Below are 23,574 nucleotides of genomic sequence, written 5' to 3'. Positions count from 1 at the left end.
GAGGCTAGATATATGAGGCAGCTCACGCTGTATGGCATATTGAGTCATCTCGCACTGCATGGTGTATTGAGGCTGGATGTATGAGGCATCTCACACTGCAAGGTGTATTGAGGATGGAGTATGTCGCATCCCACACTGCAAGGTGTATTGAGCCTAGATCTATGAGGCATCTCAAACTGCAAGGTGTATTGAGGTTAGATGTATGAGGCATCTCACACTACATGGTGTATTGAGGCTGGATGTATGAGGCATCTCGTGCTGCATGACGTATTAAGTCTGGATGTATGAGGCATATCACACGGCATGGTGTATTGAGGCTGGATGTATGAGGCATCTCACACTGCATGATGTATTGAGGCATCTTGCACTGAATGGTGTATTGAGGCAAGATGTATGAGGCATCTCACACTGCAAGGTGTATTGATTCTAGATGTATGAGGTATCTCACACTGCAAGGTGTATTGAGGCTGGATGTATGAGGCATCTCACAGTACATTGTGAATTGAGGCTGGATGTATGAGGCATCTCACACTGCAAGGTGAATTGAGTCTACATGTATGAGGCATCTCACTGCATGGTGGATTGAGCTTGGATGTATGAGGCATCTCACACTGCATGGTGTATTGAGGCTGGATGTATAAGGCATCTCACACTGCATGGTGTATTGAGGCATCTTGCACTGAATGGTGTATTGAGGCAAGATGTATGAGGCATCTCACACTGCAAGGTGTATTAAAGCTAGATTTATGAGGCATCTCACACTGCATGGTGTATTGAGGTTAGATCTATGACGCATCTCACACTACATGGTGTATTGAGGCTGGATGTATGAGGCATCTCACACTGCATGGTGTATTGAGGCATCTCACACTGCATGGCTTATTTAGGCTTGATGGATGAGGCATCTCTCACTGCAAGGTGTACAGAGGCTAGGTGTATGAGGCATCTCGCGCTGCATAGTGTATTGAGGCTGGATGTATGAGGCATCTCGCGCTGCATGAAGTATTGAGGCTGGATGTATGAGAGATCTCACGCTGCATGGCGTATTGAGGCTGGATGTATGATGATTCTCGCACTGCATGGTGTATTGAGGCTGGATGTATGAGGCATCTCACACTGTATGGTGTATTGAGGCTGGATGTATGAGGCATCTCGCACAGCATGGTGTATTGAGGCTGGATGTATGATGCATCTCACACTGCATGGTTTATTGAGGCATCTCACACTGCATGGTGTATTGAGGCTGGATGTATGAGGCATCTCACACTGCCAGGTGAATTGAAGCTAGATTTATGAGGCATCTCACACTGCAAGGTGTATTGATTCTAGATGTATGAGGCATCTCACAGTACATGGTGTATTGAGGCTGGATGTATGAGGCATCAGCCTGGATGTATGAGGCATCTCGCGCTGTATGACGTATACAGGCTGGGTGTATGAGACATCTCGCACTGCATGGCGTATTGAGGCTGGATTTATGAGGCATTTTGTGCTGTATGACATATTGAGGCTGGATGTATGAGGCATCCCACACTGCAAGGTGTATTGTGGCTTGATGTATAAGGCATCTCACGCTGCATGGTGTATTGAGGTTGGATGTACGAGGCATCTCACACTGCATGGTGTATTGAGGCTGGATGTATGAGGCATCTCACACTGCAAGGTGTATTGAGGCTGGATGTTTGAGGCATCTCACAGTACATGGTGTATTGAGGCTGAATGTATGAGGCATCTTGCGCTGTATAACGTATACAGGCTGGATGTATGAGGCATCTCGCACTGCATGGATTATTCAGGCTGGATGTATGAGGCATCTCACACGGCAAGGTGTATTGTGGCTTGATGTATAAGGCATCTCACGCTGCATGGTGTATTGAGGTTGGATGTACGAGGCATCTCACACTGCATGGTGTATTGAGGCTGGATGTATGAGGCATCTCACACTGCAAGGTGTATTGAGGCTGGATGTATGAGGCATCTCACAGTACATGGTGTATTGAGGCTGAATGTAAGAGGCATCTTGCGCTGTATAACGTATACAGGCTGGATGTATGAGGCATCTCGCACTGCATGGATTATTCAGGCTGGATGTATGAGGCATCTCACACGGCAAGATGTATTGTGGCTTGATGTATAAGGCATCTCACGCTGCATGGTGTATTGAGGTTGGATGTACGAGGCATCTCACACTGCATGGTGTATTGAGGCTGGATGTATTAGGCATCTCACACTACAAGGTGTATTGAGGCATCACACACTGTATGGTGTATTGAGGTGAGATGTATGAGGCATCTCACACTGCAAGGTGTATTGAAGCTGGATGTATGAGGCATATCTCACCACAACGTGTACAGAGGCTAGATCTACGAGGCATCTCAAACTGCAAGGTGTATTGAGGCTGGATGTATGAGGCATCTCACACTGCATGGTGTATTGAGGCATCTCACATTGCATGGTTTATTTAGGCTTGATGGATGAGGCATCTCTCACTGCAAGGTGTACAGAGGCTAGGTGTATGAGGCATCTCGCGCTGCATGGTGTATTGAGGCTGGATGTATGAGGCATCTCACGCTGCATGAAGTATTGAGGCTGGATGTATGAGAGATGTTGCTCTGCATGGTGTATTGAGGCTGGATGTATGAGGATTCTCACACTGCATGGTGTATTGAGGCTGGATGTATGAGGCATTGAGGTTGGATGTATGAGGCATCTCACACAGCATGGTGTATTGAGGCTGGATGTATGATGCATCTCACACTGCATGGTGTATTGAGGCATCTCACACTGCATGGTGTATTGAGGATGGATGTATGAGGCAACTCACACAGCATGGTGTATTGAGGCTGGATGTATGATGCATCTCACACTGCATGGTGTATTGAGGCATCTCACACTGCATGGTGTATTGAGGCTGGATGTATAAGGCATCTCACACTACACGGTGGATTGAGCTTGGATGTGTGAGGCATCTCGCGCTGCATGGTGTATTGAGGCTGGATGTATGAGTCATCTCACACTGCATGGTGTATTAAGGCTGGATGTATGAGGCATCTCACACTGCAAGGTGGATTGAGGCTATATGTACGAGGCATCTCACACTGCATGGTGTATTTAGCTTGGATGTATGAGGCATCTTGCACTGCATGGTGTATTGAGGCTGGATGTATGATACATCTCACACTGCATGGTGTTTTAAGGCATCTCACACTGCATGGTGTATTGAGGCTAGATTTATGAGGCATCTCACGCTGCAAAGTGTATTGAGGCTAGATGTATGAGGCATCTTACACTGCAAGGTTTATTGAGGCTAGATGTATGAGGCATCTCACACTGCAAGGTGTATTGAGGCAAGATGTATGAGGCATCTCACACTGCATGGTGTATTGAGGCTTTATGTATGAGCTATCTCGAGAAGCATGACGTATTAAGGCTGGGTGTATGAGGCATCTCACACTGCATGGTGTATTGAGGCATCTCACACTGCATGGTGTATTGAGGCATCTCACACTGCATGGTGTATTCAGGCATCTCAAACGGCAAGGTGTATTGAGGCTGGATATATGAGGCATCTCACACTGCATGGTGTATTGAGGCATATCACATGGCATGGTGTATTGAGGCTGGATGTATGAGGCATCACAAACTGTATGGTGTATTGAGGCTGGATGTATGAGGCATCTCACACTGCAAGGTGCATTGAGGCTAGATATATGAGGCATCTTACAGTGCATGGTGTATTGAGGCTTGATGTATGAGCTATCTAGAGAAGTATGACGTATTGAGGCTGGATGTATGAGGCATCTCACACTGCATGGTGTATTGAGGCATCTCACACTGCATGGTGTATTGAGGCATCTCAAACTGCAAGGTGTATTGAGGCTGGATGTTTGAGGCATCTCACACTGCATGGTGTATTGAGGCATCTCACATGGCAAGGTGTATTGAGGCTGGATGTGTGAGGCATATCACACTGCATGGTATATTGAGGCTGAATGTATGAGGCATCTCACACTGCATGGTGAATTGAGGCGGGATGTATGAGGCATCTCACACTGCAAGGTGAATTGAGTCTAGTTGTATGAGGCATCTCACACTGCATGGTGTATTGAGGTTGGATGTATGAGGCATCTCAAACTGCATGGTGTATTGAGGCATCTCGCACTGAATGGTGTATTGAGGCAAGATGTATGAGGCATCTCACACTTCAAGGTGTATTGAAGCTAGAATTATGACGCATCTCACACTGCAAGGTGTATTGATTCTAGATGTATGAGGTATCTCACACTGCAAGGTGTATTGAGGCTGGATGTATGAGGCATCTCACAGTACATGGTGACTTGAGGCTGGATGTATGAGGCATCTCACACGGCAAGGTGTATTGTGGCTTGATGTATAAGGCATCTCACGCTGCATGGTGTATTGAGGTTGGATGTACGAGGCATCTCACACTGCATGGTGTATTGAGGCTGGATGTATGATGCATCTCACACGGCAAGGTGTATTGAGGCTAGATGTATGAGGCATCACACACTGTATGGTGTATTGAGGCTGGATGTATGAGGCATCTCACACTGCAAGGTGCATTGAGGCTAGATATATGAGGCATCTTACAGTGCATGGTGTATTGAGGCTTGATGTATGAGCTATCTCGAGAAGCATGAAGTACTGAGGCTGGATGTAAGAGGCATCTCACACTGCATGGTGTATTGAGGCATCTCACACTGTATGGTGTATTAAGGCATCTCAAACTGCAAGGTGTATTGAGGATAGATGTATGAGGCATCTAACACTGCAAGGTGTATTGAGGCTCAATGTATGAGGCATCTCACATTACAATGTGTATTGAGGCTAGATTATGAGGCATCACACACTGTATGGTGTATTGAGGCTGGTCGTATGAGGCATCTCACACTGCAAGGTGCATTGAGGTTAGACATATGAGGCATCTTACAGTGCAAGGTGTATTGAGGTTGGATGCATGAGGCATCTCACACTGCTAGGTGTATTGAGACATCTCACATTGCATGGTGTATTGAGGCTAGATGTATGAGGCATCTCACACTGCAAGGTGTATTGAGGATGGAAGTATGTGGCATCTCACACTGCAAGGTGTATTCAGGCTAGATGTATGAGACATCTCACACTACATGGTGTATTGAGGCAGGATGTATGAGGAATCTCGTGCTGCATGACGTATTAAGGCTGGATGTATGAGGCATATCACACTGCATGGTATATTGAGGCTGGATGTATGAGGCATCTCACACTGCATGGTGAATTGAGGCTGGATGTATGAGGCATCTCACACTGCAAGGTGAATTTAGTCTAGATGTATGAGGCATCTCACACTGCATGGTGTATTGAGTCTGGATGTATGAGGCATCTCACACTGCATGGTGTATTGAGGCATCTCTACCTGAATGGTATATTGAGGCAAGATGTATGAGGCATCTCACACTGCAAGGTGTATTGATTCTAGATGTATGAGATATCTCACACTGAAAGGTGTTTTGAGGGTAGATGTATGAGGCATCTTACACTGCAAGTTTTATTGAGGTTAGATGTATGAGGCATCTCACACTGCAAGGTGTATTGAGGCAAGATGTATGAGGCATCTCACACTGCATGGTGTATTGAGGCTTGATGTATGAGCTATCTCGAGAAGCATGACGTATTGAGGCTGGATGTATGAGGCATCTCACACTGCATGGTGTATTGAGGCATCTCAAACTGCAAAGTGTACTGAGGCTGAATGTATAAGGCATCTCACACTGCATGGTGTATAGAGGCATCTCACATGGCATGGTGTATTGAGGCTAGATGTATGAGGCATCTAACACTGCAAGGTGTATTGAGTCTGGATGTATGAGGCATCTCACATTACCAGGTGTATTGAGGCAAGATGTATGAGGCATCTCACACTGCATGGTGTATTGAGGCTTGATGTATGAGCTATCTCGAGAAGCATGACGTATTGAGGCTGGATGTATGAGGCATCTCACACTGCATGGTGTATTGAGGCATCTCAAACTGCAAAGTGTACTGAGGCTGAATGTATAAGGCATCTCACACTGCATGGTGTATAGAGGCATCTCACATGGCATGCTGTATTGAGGCTAGATGTATGAGGCATCTAACACTGCAAGGTGTATTGAGTCTGGATGTATGAGGCATCTCACATTACCAGGTGTATTGAGGCTAGATGTATGAGGCATCTCACACTGCAAGGTGCATTGAGGCTAGATATATTAGGCATCTTACAGTGCATGGTGTATTGAGGTTGGATGCAGGAGGCATCTCACAATGCATAGTGTATTGAGGCATCTCACATTGCATGGTGTACTGAGGCTAGATGTATGAGGCATCTCACACTGCTAGGTTTATTAATGCTGGATGTATGAGGCATCTCACACTGCAAGGTGTATTGAGGATGGAAGTATGTGGCATCTCACACGGCAAAGTGTATTGAGGTTAGATGTATGAGGCATCTCACACTGCAAGGTGTATTGAGGCTGGATGTTTGAGGAATCTCGCGCAGCATGGTGTATTTTTGGCTGGATGTATGAGGCATCTCACACTGCATGATGTATTGAGGTTGGCTGTATGAGGCATCTCGCACTGCATGGTGTTTTGAGGCTGGATGTATGAAGCATCTCACACTGCATGGTGTATTGAGGCTAGCTGTATGAGGCATCTCACACTGCAAGGTAAATTGAGGCTGGATGTATGAGGCATATCCCACTGCAAGGTTTATTGAGGCTAAATATATGAGGCATCTCACACTGCAAGGTGTATTGAGGCTAGATGTATGAGGCATCTCACACTGCAAAGTGTATTGAGGCTGGATGTATGAGGTATCTAACGCTGCATGGTGTATTGAGGCTGGATGTATGAGGTATCTCGTGCTGCATGATGTATTGAGGATGGATGGATGAGGCATCTCGCGCTGCATGACGTATTGAGGCTGGATATATGAGGCATCTCGCGCTGCATGGCGTATTGAGGCTGGATGTATGAGTCATCTCACACTGCATGGTGTTTTAAGGCTGGATGTATGAGGCTTCTCACACTGCAAGTTGTATTGAGGCTAGATGTAAGAGGCATCTCACACTGCATGGTGTATTTAGCTTGGATGTATGAGGCATCTCACACTGCATGGTGTATTGAGGCTGGATGTATGATGCATCTCACACTGCATGGTGTTTTAAGGCATCTCACAATGCATGCTGTATTGAGGCTAGATTTATGAGGCATCTCACACTGCAAGGTGTATTGAGGCTAGATGTATGAGGCATCTTACACTGCAAGGTTTATTGAGGCTAAATGTATGAGGCATCTCACACTGCAAGGTGTATTGAGGCAAGACTTATGAGGCATCTCACACTGCATGGTGTATTGATGCTTGATGTATGAGCTATCTCGAGAAGCATGACGTATTAAGTCTGGATGTATGAGGCATCTCACACTGCATGGTGTATTGAGGCATCTCACACTGCATGGTGTACTGAGGCATCTCAAATGGCAAGGTGTATTGAGGCTGGATGAATGAGACATCTCACACTGCATGGTGTATTCAGGCACATCACATGGCATGGTGTATTGAGGCTAGATGTATGAGGCATCTAACACTGCAAGGTGTATTGAGGCTGGATGTATGAGGCATCACACACTGTATGGTGTATTGAGGCTGGATGTATGAGGCATCTCACACTGCAAGGTGCATTGAGGCTAGATATATGAGGCATCTTACAGTGCATGGTGTATTGAGGCTTGATGTATGAGCTATCTCGAGAAGCATGACGTACTGAGGCTGGATGTATGAGGCATCTCACACTGCATGGTGTATTGAGGCATCTCACACTGCATGGTGTATTGAGGCATCTCAAACTGCAAGGTGTATTGAGGCTGGACGTATGAGGCATCTCACACTGCAAGGGGCATTGAGGTTAGACATATGAGGCATCTCACACTGCATAGTGTATTGAGACATCTCACATTGCATGATGTATTGAGGCTAGATGTATGAGGCATCTCACACTGCTAGGTGTATTGATGCTGGATGTATGAGGTATCTCACACTGCATGGCATATTGAGTCATCTCGCACTGCATGGTGTATTGAGGCTGGATGTATGAGGCATCTCACACTGCATGGTGTATTGAGGCATTTCACATGGCATGGTTTATTGAGGCTAGATGTATAAGGCATCTCACACTGCAAGGTGTATTGAGGATGGAAGTATGTGGCATCTCACACTGCAAGGTGTATTGAGGCTAGATCTATGAGGCATCTCAAACTGCAAGGTGTATTGAGGCTAGATGTATGAGGCATCTCACACTACATGGTGTATTGAGGCTGGATGTATGAGGCATCTCGTGCTGCATGACGTATTAAGGCTGGATGTATGAGGCATATCACACTGCATGGTATATTGAGGCTGGATGTATGAGGCATCTCACACTGCATGGTGTCTTGAGGCTGGATGTATGAGGCATCTCACACTGCAAGGTGAATTGAGTCTAGATGTATGAGGCATCTCACACTGCATGGTGTATTGAGGCTGGATGTACGAGGCATCTCACACTGCATGGTGTATTGAGGCATCTCGCACTGAATGGTGTATTCTGGCAAGATGTATGAGGCATCTCACACTGCAAGGTGTATTGAAGCTAGATTTATGAGGCATCTCACACTGCAAGGTGTATTGATTCTAGATATATGAGGCATCTCACACTGCAAGGTGTATTGAGGCTGGATGTATGAGGCATCTCACAGTACATGGTGAATTGAGACTGGATGTATGAGGCATCTCACTGCATGGTGGATTGAGCTTGGATGTATGAGGCATCTCAAACAGCATGGTGTATCGAGGCTGGATGTATGAGGCATCTCACACTGCATGGTGTATTGAGGCATCTCACACTGAATGGTGTATTGAGGCAAGATGTATGAGGCATCTCACACTGCAAGGTGTACTAAAGCTAGATTTATGAGGCATCTCACACTGCAAGGTGTATTGATTCTAGATGTATGAGGCATCTCACAGTACATGGTTGTCACGATCCGGGTATCTGGACGCCATTTCTTACCCATCAGATGCCTCCTAAGGCTGGCTCAGCGCTCCAGGACCGGATCCCATCTGTTATCCTAATGTTCACATTCCTGCATCCTCTCCTGTCTCTCTGAGACGCTGTCACAGTAACGCCTTATTACATCTGGCATGGCGTCTCCCGCGGCCTCCGCCGCCGTCCCTGAGCTTCTGCATGCAGAGTGTCAGAGTGGCGATTACGTCAGCCGCGGCCTCCGCTGTGTCCGCGTGGTTGGATGTGCACTTGTCAGCCTGGCGTCTCCTGTCTCCAGTGGCCGGCGCCGCCATTACTGTTTTCATTACCACATGGATTACAAACCAAACTTCCCTCCAAGTGTCTGCATGGGCGCAGCCATCTTGGATTCTGTCAGCTGATCATTTCCACCAATCCATTGTCTGTATTGTTAATCTGCATAATTGCCTAGCCAATCCCTTCCTTGCTGCAGGTATAAATACACTGTGCCTGAGCAAGGAAGGCGTCAGTGCTTTGGTTGTCAAACCTAGTTCCTGTTTGTCTCTCTCCTGTGATTGTCTTCCAGGTTCCAGCTCCTGTCTCAAGACTTCCACCATAGAGACCCGCACCAGCATTCCACCTGCGGTGTAGCCTGACTCTCCAATCCATTGTGGATTCATCTGTTTCCAGCTACAACATTACCTGCTTCCAGCTCAGCTTCCAGCAGAGTACAGCTTCCCTTAAAGGGCCGGTGTCCTTTCTACACTTTACCACTCTCCACCGGTATTATTATTTCTCCGCTCTCAAGTTCTACATTTCAGTTCATATTTCATCGCTCCCAAGTTCATTTATTATTTAACTGGTTCCAGCCAGTATCCACTCCGTGCTAACAACAGTCTGGTTCCAGCCAGTATCCACAGCAGCTGTTTTATCTTCAGCAACCCAGCTTTTCCTGGAACACCAGCTGGCACAATCCTGGGTTATCTCCATTGCTACAGTCGGGCCTGGTAAGGACTTTCCATCTAGAAGATCATAAGAACTATCTCACACTACCAGTGCCCTGTGGCTCCTGCCATCCTGTAGTACCCAGGAACTGTATTTATTCTTTGCTGACTTTTTACGTTTTCTTTTACTGCTGCTGTGTTGCGGAGTTGTCATAATAAACATCATTGACTTTTATCCAAGTTGTCGTGGTCACGCCTTCGGGCAGTTATTATTCATGTTACTTACATGTCCAGGGGTCTGATACAACCTCCCAGGTTCCGGTACATCTCAGCCCCTACAACTGAGGCTGCCTCCCGTCAGCTCAGGCCCTCAGTTGTGACAGTAAGCACTGACCTAATGAATCCAGCCGGAGACCAGGATCAAGCGGCCAGGCCGATGCAAGAACTGGCAGCCCGACTAGAACATCAGGAGGCTGCACAGGGCCACATCATCCGCTGTCTCCAGGATCTCTCTACTCGGCTGGATGGGATTCAGACAACTCTCCGTGGATCAGGCGCGTCTGGTGCGTCAACCACAGTGACTCCAGCTATAACCCCACCCACCTTACCCATTTCTGCTCCACGTCTTCATCTTCCAACGCCAGCAAAATTTGACGGATCTCCAAGATTCTGCAGGGGATTTCTCAACCAGTGTGAGATTCAGTTTGAGCTACAACCTGGCAATTTTCCCAGTGACCGTACAAAAATTGCCTACATTATTTCTCTTCTCAGTGGCTCAGCCCTTGATTGGGCATCACCGTTATGGGAGAGGTCCGACACCCTGCTATCTTCCTACACTGCCTTCGTGTCAACATTCAGGCGCATCTTCGACGAGCCAGGCCGGGTAACCTCAGCTTCATCCGAGATTCTCCGTTTACGCCAGGGGTCACGTACTGTAGGACAATATCTGATACAGTTCCAGATCCTGGCATCCGAACTGGCATGGAACGACGAGGCCCTGTATGCTGCATTCTGGCATGGCTTATCTGAGCGTATTAAAGATGAGTTAGCTACCAGAGACTTACCTTCTAAGTTAGATGAGCTAATCTCACTCTGCACGAAAGTTGATTTACGTTTCAGAGAGAGAGCAACTGAGCGTGGAAGATCATCTGCTCCAAAATCTTCTGCTCCTCCTCCTCGTCAACTGTCACCATCTAAAGATGAGCCCATGCAACTTGGCCGTTCCCGTTTAACTCCTGCTGAGCGCCGAAGACGTCTCTCCGAGTCTCTCTGTCTCTATTGTGCAGCTCCGTCTCACACCATTAATGCCTGTCCCAAACGTCCGGGAAACTCCAAATCCTAGCTCGCCAAGGAGAGGGCCGGCTAGGAGTAATGATCTCCTCTCCATCTCCTCAAGATTGTAATCTCCCAGTCTCGCTTCAAGTTGCTCAACGTTATCGGAACGTCATTGCTCTCCTTGATTCCGGAGCAGCTGGGAACTTTATTACCGAAGCCTATGTTAAACGGTGGTCCCTACCCACCGAGAGACTTCCTTCGTCCATTTCTTTAACTGCCGTGGATGGCAGCAAAATTTTTGATGTAGTTATTTCTTTAAGGACTCTACCAGTTCGTCTGAGAGTGGGAGTTCTTCATTCCGAACTTATTTCTTTTTTAGTGATTCCAAGAGCAACACATCCTGTGGTCCTGGGCCTTCCATGGCTCCGTCTTCACAATCCTACAATTGATTGGACGACTACGCAAATCCTGGCATGGGGTTCCTCCTGTGCTGAGACATGTTTGTTTAAAGTATTGCCTGTCTGTTCTTCCTCCCCCAGGTCGTCTAATGTTCCACCTCCTCCATATCAAGATTTCACGGATGTGTTCAGTAAAGCTTCTGCTGATATCCTTCCTCCTCATAGAGAATGGGACTGTCCGATTGATCTCGTTCCAGGGAAGGTTCCACCTCGAGGCCGAACTTATCCGTTGTCTCTGCCTGAGACGCATTCTATGGAGGAATATATTAAAGAGAACCTAGCAAAGGGGTTCATTCGACCTTCTTCTCCAGCCGGCGCAGGCTTCTTTTTTGTAAAAAAGAAAGATGGTGGTCTGCGGCCGTGCATCGACTACAGAGGTTTGAACGACATTACCATCAAGAACCGTTATCCTTTACCCCTGATTACTGAGCTCTTTGACAGAGTTAGCGGAGCTACTATCTTTACAAAGCTGGACTTGCGAGGTGCATACAATCTCATCCGGATCCGTGAGGGTGACGAGTGGAAGACCGCCTTTAACACCCGTGACGGACATTATGAGTACCTCGTCATGCCCTTCGGATTGAGCAATGCTCCAGCTGTCTTCCAGCATTTTGTCAATGAGATCTTCAGAGACATTCTATACCGTCATGTCGTGGTCTATCTAGACGATATCCTCATTTTTGCCAACGATTTAGAGGAACATCGTTTTTGGGTTAAAGAGGTTCTGTCCCGTCTCCGTGTCAATCATCTCTATTGCAAATTAGAAAAATGCGTCTTTGAAGTCAAGTCCATTCCGTTTCTAGGGTACATTGTGTCCGGTTCCGGACTAGAGATGGATCCTGAGAAACTACAAGCAATCCAAAATTGGCCGGTACCCTTAACCCTCAAAGGGGTCCAGAGGTTCTTAGGGTTCGCCAACTATTACCGAAAGTTTATACGAGACTTTTCCACCATTGTGGCGCCTATTACTGCTTTCACTAAGAAGGGTGCTAACCCGTCCAAGTGGTCTGAAGAAGCCATGCAAGCATTTCATCTTTTAAAACAAAGGTTCATCTCTGCGCCTGTTCTGAAACAGCCTGACATCGACTCTCCTTTCATCTTAGAGGTGGATGCCTCCTCCGTTGGAGTAGGAGCGGTGTTATCTCAGAGGGCTAAAGATGGCCATTTACACCCTTGCAGTTTCTTCTCCCGGAAGTTCTCCCCAGCTGAGCGCAACTATGCCATTGGCGACCAGGAGTTGCTAGCCATCAAGCTCGCTCTAGAAGAGTGGAGGTATCTGTTGGAGGGAGCTTCTCATTCAATCACCATACTTACAGACCACAAGAACCTTTTATACCTGAAGGGCGCACAATGTCTCAACCCTCGTCAGGCCAGATGGGCACTTTTCTTTTCCAGGTTCGACTTTAAACTCCAGTTCTGTCCGGGCTCTCAGAATCGCAAGGCCGATGCCCTTTCCCGCTCATGGGAGCAAGAAAATGAGTCAGAGTCTTCAGACAAGCATCCTATTATAAATCCGTTGGCATTCTCCACGGTAGGGATGGACTCTACGCCCCCATCAGGGAAAAGTTTTGTAAAGCCGATGCTAAGAAAGAAGCTCATGCATTGGGCCCATGCTTCCCGTTTTGCCGGACATACAGGTATCCAAAAAACCCTGGAGTTTATCTCTAGGTCCTATTGGTGGCCAACTCTGAAAAAGGACGTCTTGGAGTTTATTGCATCTTGCCCAAAGTGTGCCCAACATAAAGTATCCCGCCAGTCGCCTGCGGGGCAACTGGTTCCACTATCCGTTCCCCGTCGACCCTGGACCCACTTGTCGATGGATTTCATTACAGACTTACCCATGTGCAACAAGTTCAATACCATCTGGGTGGTAGTTGACCGGTTCACCAAGATGGCACACTTCATTCCTCTCACCGGTCTTCCGTCAGCTTCCAAGTTGGCTCAAGTATTCATACAAGAGATCTTCCGACTCCACGGTCTTCCTGAAGAAATTATCTCAGATCGAGGAGTTCAATTCACAGCCAAATTCTGGCGAAGTTTATGTCAAGTCCTCCAAGTCAAGCTAAAGTTTTCCACGGCTTACCATCCTCAGACCAATGGTCAAACCGAGAGGGTGAATCAGGACTTGGAGGCCTTCCTCCGCATCTATGTGTCCTCCTCTCAAGATGACTGGGTTCAATTACTTCCCTGGGCCGAGTTCTGTCATAACAACCAGTATCATTCTTCATCTGCTTCAACACCATTCTTCACTAACTTTGGATTCCACCCTAAAGTCCCTGAGTTCCAACCGCTTCCAGCAACTTCTGTTCCCGCAGTGGATATCACCTTGCATCAGTTTGCCAATATCTGGAAGAGCGTACGATCAGCTCTGCTCAAGGCATCGTTCAGGTACAAGAAGTTTGCGGATAAGAAGCGTCGAGCAGTTCCTGCTCTCAAGGTGGGTGATCGGGTATGGTTATCCACGAAGAATTTGAGGTTAAGAGTTCCCAGTATGAAGTTTGCACCTCGCTATATCGGTCCTTTCAAGATTGAACAAGTCATCAATCCTGTTGCTTACAGACTCCAGTTGCCTCCCTTCTTAAAAATACCCAGGACATTCCATGTTTCCCTGTTGAAACCGCTGATCTTGAATCGGTTTCATTCCTCACTTCCTCCAACTCCGAAAGTCCAAACTCAACGAGGCGTTGAGTATGAAGTGGCCAAGATCCTGGACTCACGTCACCGTTACGGTCAACTACAATATCTTATTGACTGGAAAGGTTATGGTCCTGAGGAACGTTCATGGACCAATGCTTCTGATGTCCATGCTCCTGCCTTGGTCCGGAGATTCCATTCCAAGTTTCCTCAAAAGCCAAAGAAGTGTCCTGGGGCCACTCCTAAAGGGGGGGGTGCTGTCACGATCCGGGTATCTGGACGCCATTTCTTACCCATCAGATGCCTCCTAAGGCTGGCTCAGCGCTCCAGGACCGGATCCCATCTGTTATCCTAATGTTCACATTCCTGCATCCTCTCCTGTCTCTCTGAGACGCTGTCACAGTAACGCCTTATTACATCTGGCATGGCGTCTCCCGCGGCCTCCGCCGCCGTCCCTGAGCTTCTGCATGCAGAGTGTCAGAGTGGCGATTACGTCAGCCGCGGCCTCCGCTGTGTCCGCGTGGTTGGATGTGCACTTGTCAGCCTGGCGTCTCCTGTCTCCAGTGGCCGGCGCCGCCATTACTGTTTTCATTACCACATGGATTACAAACCAAACTTCCCTCCAAGTGTCTGCATGGGCGCAGCCATCTTGGATTCTGTCAGCTGATCATTTCCTCCAATCTGTTGTCAGTATTGTTAATCTGCATAATTGCCTAGCCAATCCCTTCCTTGCTGCAGGTATAAGTACACTGTGCCTGAGCAAGGAAGGCGTCAGTGCTTTGGTTGTCAAACCTAGTTCCTGTTTGTCTCTCTCCTGTGATTGTCTTCCAGGTTCCAGCTCCTGTCTCAAGACTTCCACCATAGAGACCCGCACCAGCATTCCACCTGCGGTGTAGCCTGACTCTCCAATCCATTGTGGATTCATCTGTTTCCAGCTACAACATTACCTGCTTCCAGCTCAGCTTCCAGCAGAGTACAGCTTCCCTTAAAGGGCCGGTGTCCTTTCTACACTTTACCACTCTCCACCGGTATTATTATTTCTCCGCTCTCAAGTTCTACATTTCAGTTCATATTTCATCGCTCCCAAGTTCATTTATTATTTAACTGGTTCCAGCCAGTATCCACTCCGTGCTAACAACAGTCTGGTTCCAGCCAGTATCCACAGCAGCTGTTTTATCTTCAGCAACCCAGCTCTTCCTGGAACACCAGCTGGCACAATCCTGGGTTATCTCCATTGCTACAGTCGGGCCTGGTAAGGACTTTCCATCTAGAAGATCATAAGAACTATCTCACACTACCAGTGCCCTGTGGCTCCTGCCATCCTGTAGTACCCAGGAACTGTATTTATTCTTTGCTGACTTTTTACGTTTTCTTTTACTGCTGCTGTGTTGCGGAGTTGTCATAATAAACATCATTGACTTTTATCCAAGTTGTCGTGGTCACGCCTTCGGGCAGTTATTATTCATGTTACTTACATGTCCAGGGGTCTGATACAACCTCCCAGGTTCCGGTACATCTCAGCCCCTACAACTGAGGCTGCCTCCCGTCAGCTCAGGCCCTCAGTTGTGACAATGGTGTATTGAAGCTGGATGTATGAGGCATCTCGTGCTGCATTATGTATTCAGGCTGGGTGTTTGAGGCATCTCGCATTGCATGGCGTATTGAGGCTGGATGTATGAGGCATCTTGCGCTGTATGACGTATACAGGCTGGGTGTATGAGGCATCTTGCGCTGCATGGCGTATTGAGGCTGGATGTATGAGGCATCTCTCACGGCAAGGTGTATTGTGGCTTGATATATAAGGAATCTCATGCTGCATGGTGTATTGAGGTTGGATGTACGAGGCATCTCACACTGCATGGTGTATTGAGGTTGGATGTATGAGGCATCTCACACTGCAAGGTGTATTGAGGCTGGATGTATGAGGCATCTCACAGTACATGGTGTATTGAGGCTGGATGTATGAGGCATCTCGTGCTGCATTATGTATTCAGGCTGGATGTATGAGGCATCTCGCGCTGTATGACATATACAAGCTGGATGTATGAGGCATCTCGCACTGCATGGCGTATTGAGGCTGGATTTATGAGGCATCTTGTGCTGCATGACGTATTGAGACTGGATGTATGAAGAATCTCGCGCTGCATGGCGTATTGAGGCTGGATGTATGAGGCATCTCACACTGTATAGTGTATTGAGGTTAGATGTATGAGGCATCTCACACTGCAAGGTGTATTGAAGCTGGAAGTATGAGGCATATCTCACCACAACGTGTACAGAGGCTAGATCTATGAGGCATCTCACACTACATGGTGTATTGAGGCTGGATGTATGAGGCATCTCCCACTGCATGGTGTATTGAGGCATCTCACACTGCATGGTTTATTTAGGCTTGATGGATGAGGCATCTCTCACTGCAAGGTGTATAGAGGCTAGGTGTATGAGGCATCTCGCGCTGCATGGTGTATTGAGGATGGATGTATGAGGCACCTCGCGCTGCATGAAGTATTGAGGCTGGATGTATGAGAGATCTCGCGCTGCATGGCGTATTGAGGCTGGATGTATGAGGATTCTCACACTGCATGGTGTATTGAGGCTGGATGTATGAGGTATTGAGGTTGGATGTATGAGGCATCTCACACAGCATGGTGTATTGAGGCTGGATGTATGATGCATCTCACACTGCATGGTGTATTGAGGCATCTCACACTGCATGGTGTATTGTGGCTGGATGTATGAGGCATCTCACACTGCCAGGTGTTTTGAGGCTGGATGTATGAGGCATCTCACACCACATGGTGGATTGAGCTTGGATGTGTGAGGCATCTCACACTGCATGGTGTATTGAGGTTGGCTGTATGACGCATCTCACACTGCATGGTGTATTGAGGTTGGATGTATGTATTATCTCACACTGCATGGTGTATTGAGGCTAGATGTATGAGGCATCTCATACTGCAAGGTGTATTGTGGCTGGATGTATGAGGCATCTCACACTGCAAGGTGTATTGAGGCAAGATGTATGAGGCATCTCACTATGCATGGTGTATTGAGGTTTGATGTATGAGCTATCTCGAGAAGTATGACATATTGAGGCTGGATGTATGAGGCATCTCACAATGCATTGATAAAGCTGAATATTTATCTTATATAAAACCCTTTATGAGGTCTAAGAACACTGTACGCTGTTTACGTATGAAGTACCGTAGGGGTACGCACGTTGCGTAACAATCGCTTAGCCGTAGTCGAGACGCTCAAGCGTCACGTTCGCTCACGGCCAAGAGATCACAGGCAGGCACGCTATTGGCTGCTGACTAACTTAATGATTCGCTATAGCGTAGCGGACGCTCGGGACCACGAGGAGATCACCAGCGGCGCTGACGCTCACAATGTTAAACCTTTGTATCTAAACCATAAACAGTGTATTGTGCAGTAAAACCTTAGTGTAATGATAGAGTGTAAATGCAACACAGTATAACCTTATTACCTTTAAAGCTGTTCTAGCGTCACAGACGCTCTGAGAATACTTAACACTATAAGAAATACACAGATACCGTGCTCAGGGTCCAACGCCTAATATATATATTATGAATGATATACTTGCAAAAGAATTAATACAAATACAAATCATACACTACAATATAACATAGACTACCTAACCAGATAACTACACAGGAAATATAATACAATTACTATTTAAGAGAAAATAAGAGAGAAAGAGGAGAAGAGAGAGAGAGAGAGAGATTGGCTCACAATAACAAGAAGATCAATATGGTTGCAGCGAAGCTTACACATGTGAGGAACAATCGCTGCGCAGTTATTCAATGCTGAGAATCTTTGTGGAGAAAATACTTGACCTTACCCATACTGGCAGTCCCTATATACACAACCCTACAATACCGCATGGGACAGAAGCTAGACTCCATTTTATTAAAGCTCCCATGATTCCAAAGACTGCACCACATGGTTGAAAGGGGGAGGGGAAAATACCCGGCAGCAGCCATTTTAGATTTGCAGGTCCAAACACATTCCAAAATGTCCAAGCCTCAGAACAATGCATATGTTCTGATTTTACAATTCCAAACCATCTAAATCACCTTTCACAATTTCAATCCAACTTCCTAGAACCATCTTATTCACTTTCACATTCCAAACAACTTCCTAGAACCATCTTATTCACTTTCACATTCCAAACAACTTCAGTATCTCAATAACCAGAGCATATTCATCACAAGACCAGATCACAATGTAACCACACATCTCAGCCCGCCACTGCCACAAGCACATGCCCAAACGCAACTGCATGGTGGTATTTATGATTAACAAGATATATATTATAAATAACCAGTACAATCTATTTTAAATCACCATAGGCAAACAAATACCACAAATGCTATGCTACAGGTTGTCTAATGTCCCAGCTACCATCACAGATTCCCAGATCTATCACACAAACACCCAACAATCACACAACCAAGTTACAATATCCTATTTAAACCAGAAAGCAATCTGTCTATATTTCCTTATCTAGCCATGTGAATTCAATACTTAGCCTTTGGTGCCTGGTGATGATCCAGCCATGCTCCTGGGAGCTTTGTTCTGAGTGTAGCTTCATTACATCTGTTCTCTGAGGCCACCAGCAAAAACTGACCCCCAACCCCCCCAGACAGGAACTATCCTCCTGTGTGTCTGTTCCTAGGGGAGGGGTCTCTCTCTCTCCTTTGTATATGTTAATCAGGTTCAGTCCTGAAAATCTTAGTAAAAGGTTGGCTTGATCATCCGTTGTTCTCAACAAAGTGATCTTAGCTTTTATACATATAATCATATCTATCCGCTGCAATGTCCCACAACTTCACAACCAGCATCAAACTAACCCACACATCATTCTGCTTGCTTCAATACCAAACATGATGGGCGCATCTGGTTCTGTTCAGATAATACATATTCATGACATCAATTCATCAGCCAATTCTAAATCTCCATGATGTCTGGTGCTTGACATTATTATAACCATGTACTGTATGAAACAAGCGCCGAATCCATCTCCGTGCCATGTCCGAGCAAATGCGTGTGTTTCCATATATTGCTGTGCTCGCTGCGCATATTTGCAAGTATAGCGACTTAAATGTGTGTGTGGTTTGTATGTTCTCTCTATGTAATATTTTTGACTTTGACAGCATGTTGTATTAAGGCATCTCAAACTGCAAGGTGAATTGAGGCTGGATGTATGAGGCATCTCACACTGCATGGTGTATTAAGGCATCTCAAACTACAAGGTGTATTGAGGCTGGATGTATGAGGCATCTCACACTGCATGGTGTATTGAGGCATCTCACATGGCAAGGTGTATTGAGGCTAGATGTATGAGGCATCTAACTCTGCAAGGTGTATTGAGGCTAGATGTATCAGGCATCACACACTGTATGGTGTATTGAGGCTGGATGTATGAGGCATCTCACACTGCATGGTGCATTGAGGCTGGATAAATGAGGCATATCACACTGCAAGGTGAATTGAGTCTAGATGTATGAGGCATCTCACACTGCATGGTGTATTGAGGTTGGATGTATGAGGCATCTCAATCTGCATGGTGTATTGAGGCTGGATGTATGAGGCATCTCACACTGCATGGTGCATTTAGGCATCTCGCACTGCATGGTGTATTGAGGCAAGCTGTATGAGGCATCTCACACTGCTAGGTGTATTGATGCTGGATGTATGAGGCATCTCACACTGCAAGGTGTATTGAGGCTGGATATATGAGGCATATCACACTGCAAGGTGAATTGAGTCTAGATGTATGAGGCATCTCACACGGCATGGTGTATTGAGGTTGGATGTATGAGCATTTCACACTGCATGGTGTATTGAGGTTGGATGTATGAGGCATCTCAATCTGCATGGTGTATTGAGGCTGGATGTATGAGGCATCTCACACTGCATGGTGTATTTAGGCATCTCGGACTGTATGGTGTATTGAGGCAAGATGTATGAGGCATCTCACACTGCTAGGTGTATTGATGCTGGATGTATGAGGCATCTCACCCTGCAAGGTGTATTGAAGCTAGATTTAGGAGGCATCTCAGACTGCAAGGTGTATTGATTCTAGATGTATGAGGCATCGCACACTGCAAGGTGTATTGAGGCTGGATGTATGAGGCATCTCACAGTACATGGTGTATTGAGGCTGGATGTATGAGGCATCTCACACTGCATGGTGCATTTAGGCATCTCGCACTGCATGGTGTATTGAGGCAAGCTGTATGAGGCATCTCACACTGCTAGGTGTATTGATGCTGGATGTATGAGGCATCTCACACTGCAAGGTGTATTGAGGCTGGATATATGAGGCATATCACACTGCAAGGTGAATTGAGTCTAGATGTATGAGGCATCTCACACGGCATGGTGTATTGAGGTTGGATGTATGAGCATTTCACACTGCATGGTGTATTGAGGTTGGATGTATGAGGCATCTCAATCTGCATGGTGTATTGAGGCTGGATGTATGAGGCATCTCACACTGCATGGTGTATTTAGGCATCTCGGACTGTATGGTGTATTGAGGCAAGATGTATGAGGCATCTCACACTGCTAGGTGTATTGATGCTGGATGTATGAGGCATCTCACCCTGCAAGGTGTATTGAAGCTAGATTTAGGAGGCATCTCAGACTGCAAGGTGTATTGATTCTAGATGTATGAGGCATCGCACACTGCAAGGTGTATTGAGGCTGGATGTATGAGGCATCTCACAGTACATGGTGTATTGAGGCTGGATGTATGAGGCATCTCGTGCTGCAATATGTATTCAGGCTGGATGTATGAGGCATCTCGCGCTGTATGACGTATTGAGGCTGGATTTATGAGGTCTCTTGTGCTGCATGATGTATTGAGGCTTGATGTATAAGGCATCTCACGCTGCATGGCGTATTGAGGTTGGATGTACGAGGCATCTCACACTGCATGGTGTATTGAGGTTATATGTATGAGGCATCTCACACTGCAAGGTGTATTGAAGCTGGATGTATGAGGCATCTTGCGCAGCATGGTGTATTGAGGCATCTCACACTGCATGGTTTATTTAGGCTAGATGGATGAGGCATCTCTCACTGCAAGGTGTACAGAGGCTGGGTGTATGAGGCATCTCACGCTGCATGGCATTTTAAGTCATCTCGCACTGCATGGTGTATTGAGGCTAGATGTATGAGGCATTTCACACTGCATGGTGTATTGAGGCTTGATGTATAAGGCATCTCACGCTGCATGGCGTATTGAGGTTGGATGTACGAGGCATCTCACACTGCATGGTGTATTGAGGTTAGATGTATGAGGCATCTCACACTGCAAGGTGTATTGAAGCTGGATGTATGTGGCATATCTCACTGCAACGTGTACAGAGGGTAGATCTATGAGGCATCTCACACTGCATGGTGTATCATCTCACACTGCATGGTTTATTTAGGCTAGATGGATGAGGCATCTCTCACTGCAAGGTGTACAGAGGCTGGGTGTATTGAGGCATCTCGCGCTGCATGGTGTATTGAGGCTGGATGTATGGTGCATCTCGCGCTGCATGAAGTATTGAGACTGGATGTATGAGAGATCTCGTGCTACATGGCGTATTGAGGCTGGATGTATGAGGATTCTCACACTGGAACGTGTATTGAGGCTTGATGTATGAGCTATCTCGAGAAGCATGACATATTGAGGCTGGATGTATGAGGCATCTCACACTGCATGGTGTATTAAGGCATCTCAAACTGCAAGGTGTATTGAGGCTGGATGTATGAGGCATCTCACACTGCATGGTGTATTAAGGCATCTCAAACTGCAAGGTGTATTGAGGCTGGATGTATGAGGCATCTCACATGGCAAGGTGTATTGAGGCTAGATGTATGAGGCATCTAACACTGCAAGGTGTATTGAGGCTAGATGTATCAGGCATCACACACTGTATGGTGTATTGAGGCTGGATGTATGAGGCATCTCACACTGCAAGGTGCATTGAGGCTAGATATATGAGGCATCTTACAGTGCAAGGTGTATTGAGGTTGGATGCATGAGGCATCTCACACTGCATAGTGTATTGAGGCATCTCACATTGCATGTTGTATTGAGGCTAGATGTATGAGGTATCTCACACTGCTAGGTGTATTGAGGCTGGATATATGAGGCATATCACACTGCAAGGTGAATTGAGTCTAGATGTATGAGGCATCTCACACTGCATGGTGTATTGAGGTTGGATGTATGAGGCATCTCACACTGCATGGTGTAGTGAGGTTGGATGTATGAGGCATCTCGCACTGCATGGTGTATTGAGGCTGGATGTATGAGGCATCTCACACTGCATGGTGTATTTAGGCATCTCGCACTGCATGGTGTATTGAGGCAAGATGTATGAGGCATCTCACACTGCATGGTGTATTGATGCTGGATGTATGAGGCATCTCACACTGCATGGTGTATTGAGGCATCTCACATTGCATGGTTTATTTAGGCTAGATGGATGAGGCATCTCTCACTGCAAGGTGTACAGAGGCTGGGTGTATGAGACAACTCACGCTGCATGGCATTTTAAGTCATCTCGCACTGCATGGTGTATTGAGGCTAGATGTATGAGGCATCTCACTTTGCAAGGTGTATTGAGGATGGATTTATGAGGCATCTTGTGCCGCATGATGTATTGAGGCTGGAAGTATGAAGCATCTCGCGCTGCGTGGCGTATTGAGGCTAGATCTATGAGGCATCTCACACTGCAAGGTGTATTGAGGCTAGATGTATGAGGCATCTCACACTGCAAGGTGTATTGAGGTTGGATGTTTGAGGCATCTTGCGCAGCATGGTGTATTTAGGCTGGATGTATGAGGCATCTCACACTACATGGTGTATTCAGGCTGGATGTATGAGGCATCTCCTGCTGCATGACATATTAAGGCTGGATGTATGAGGCATATCACACTGCATGGTGTATTGAGGCTGGATGTATGAGGAATCTCATACTGCATGGTGTATTGAGGCTGGATTTATGAGGCATCTCGCACTGCAAGGTGAATTGAGTCTAGATGTATGAGGCATCTCACACTGCATGGTGTATTGAGGCTGGATGTATGAGGCATCTCACACTACATGGTGTATTGAGGCTGGATGTATGAGGCATCTCGCGCTGCATGGTGTATTGAGGCATCTCACACTGCATGTTGTATTGAGGCTGGATGTAT

This window comes from Pseudophryne corroboree (genome assembly GCF_028390025.1).
Source record: "Pseudophryne corroboree isolate aPseCor3 chromosome 3 unlocalized genomic scaffold, aPseCor3.hap2 SUPER_3_unloc_4, whole genome shotgun sequence".
NCBI classification, from domain to species: Eukaryota; Metazoa; Chordata; class Amphibia; order Anura; family Myobatrachidae; genus Pseudophryne; species Pseudophryne corroboree.
Note: the sequence above shows the minus strand (reverse complement) of the source record.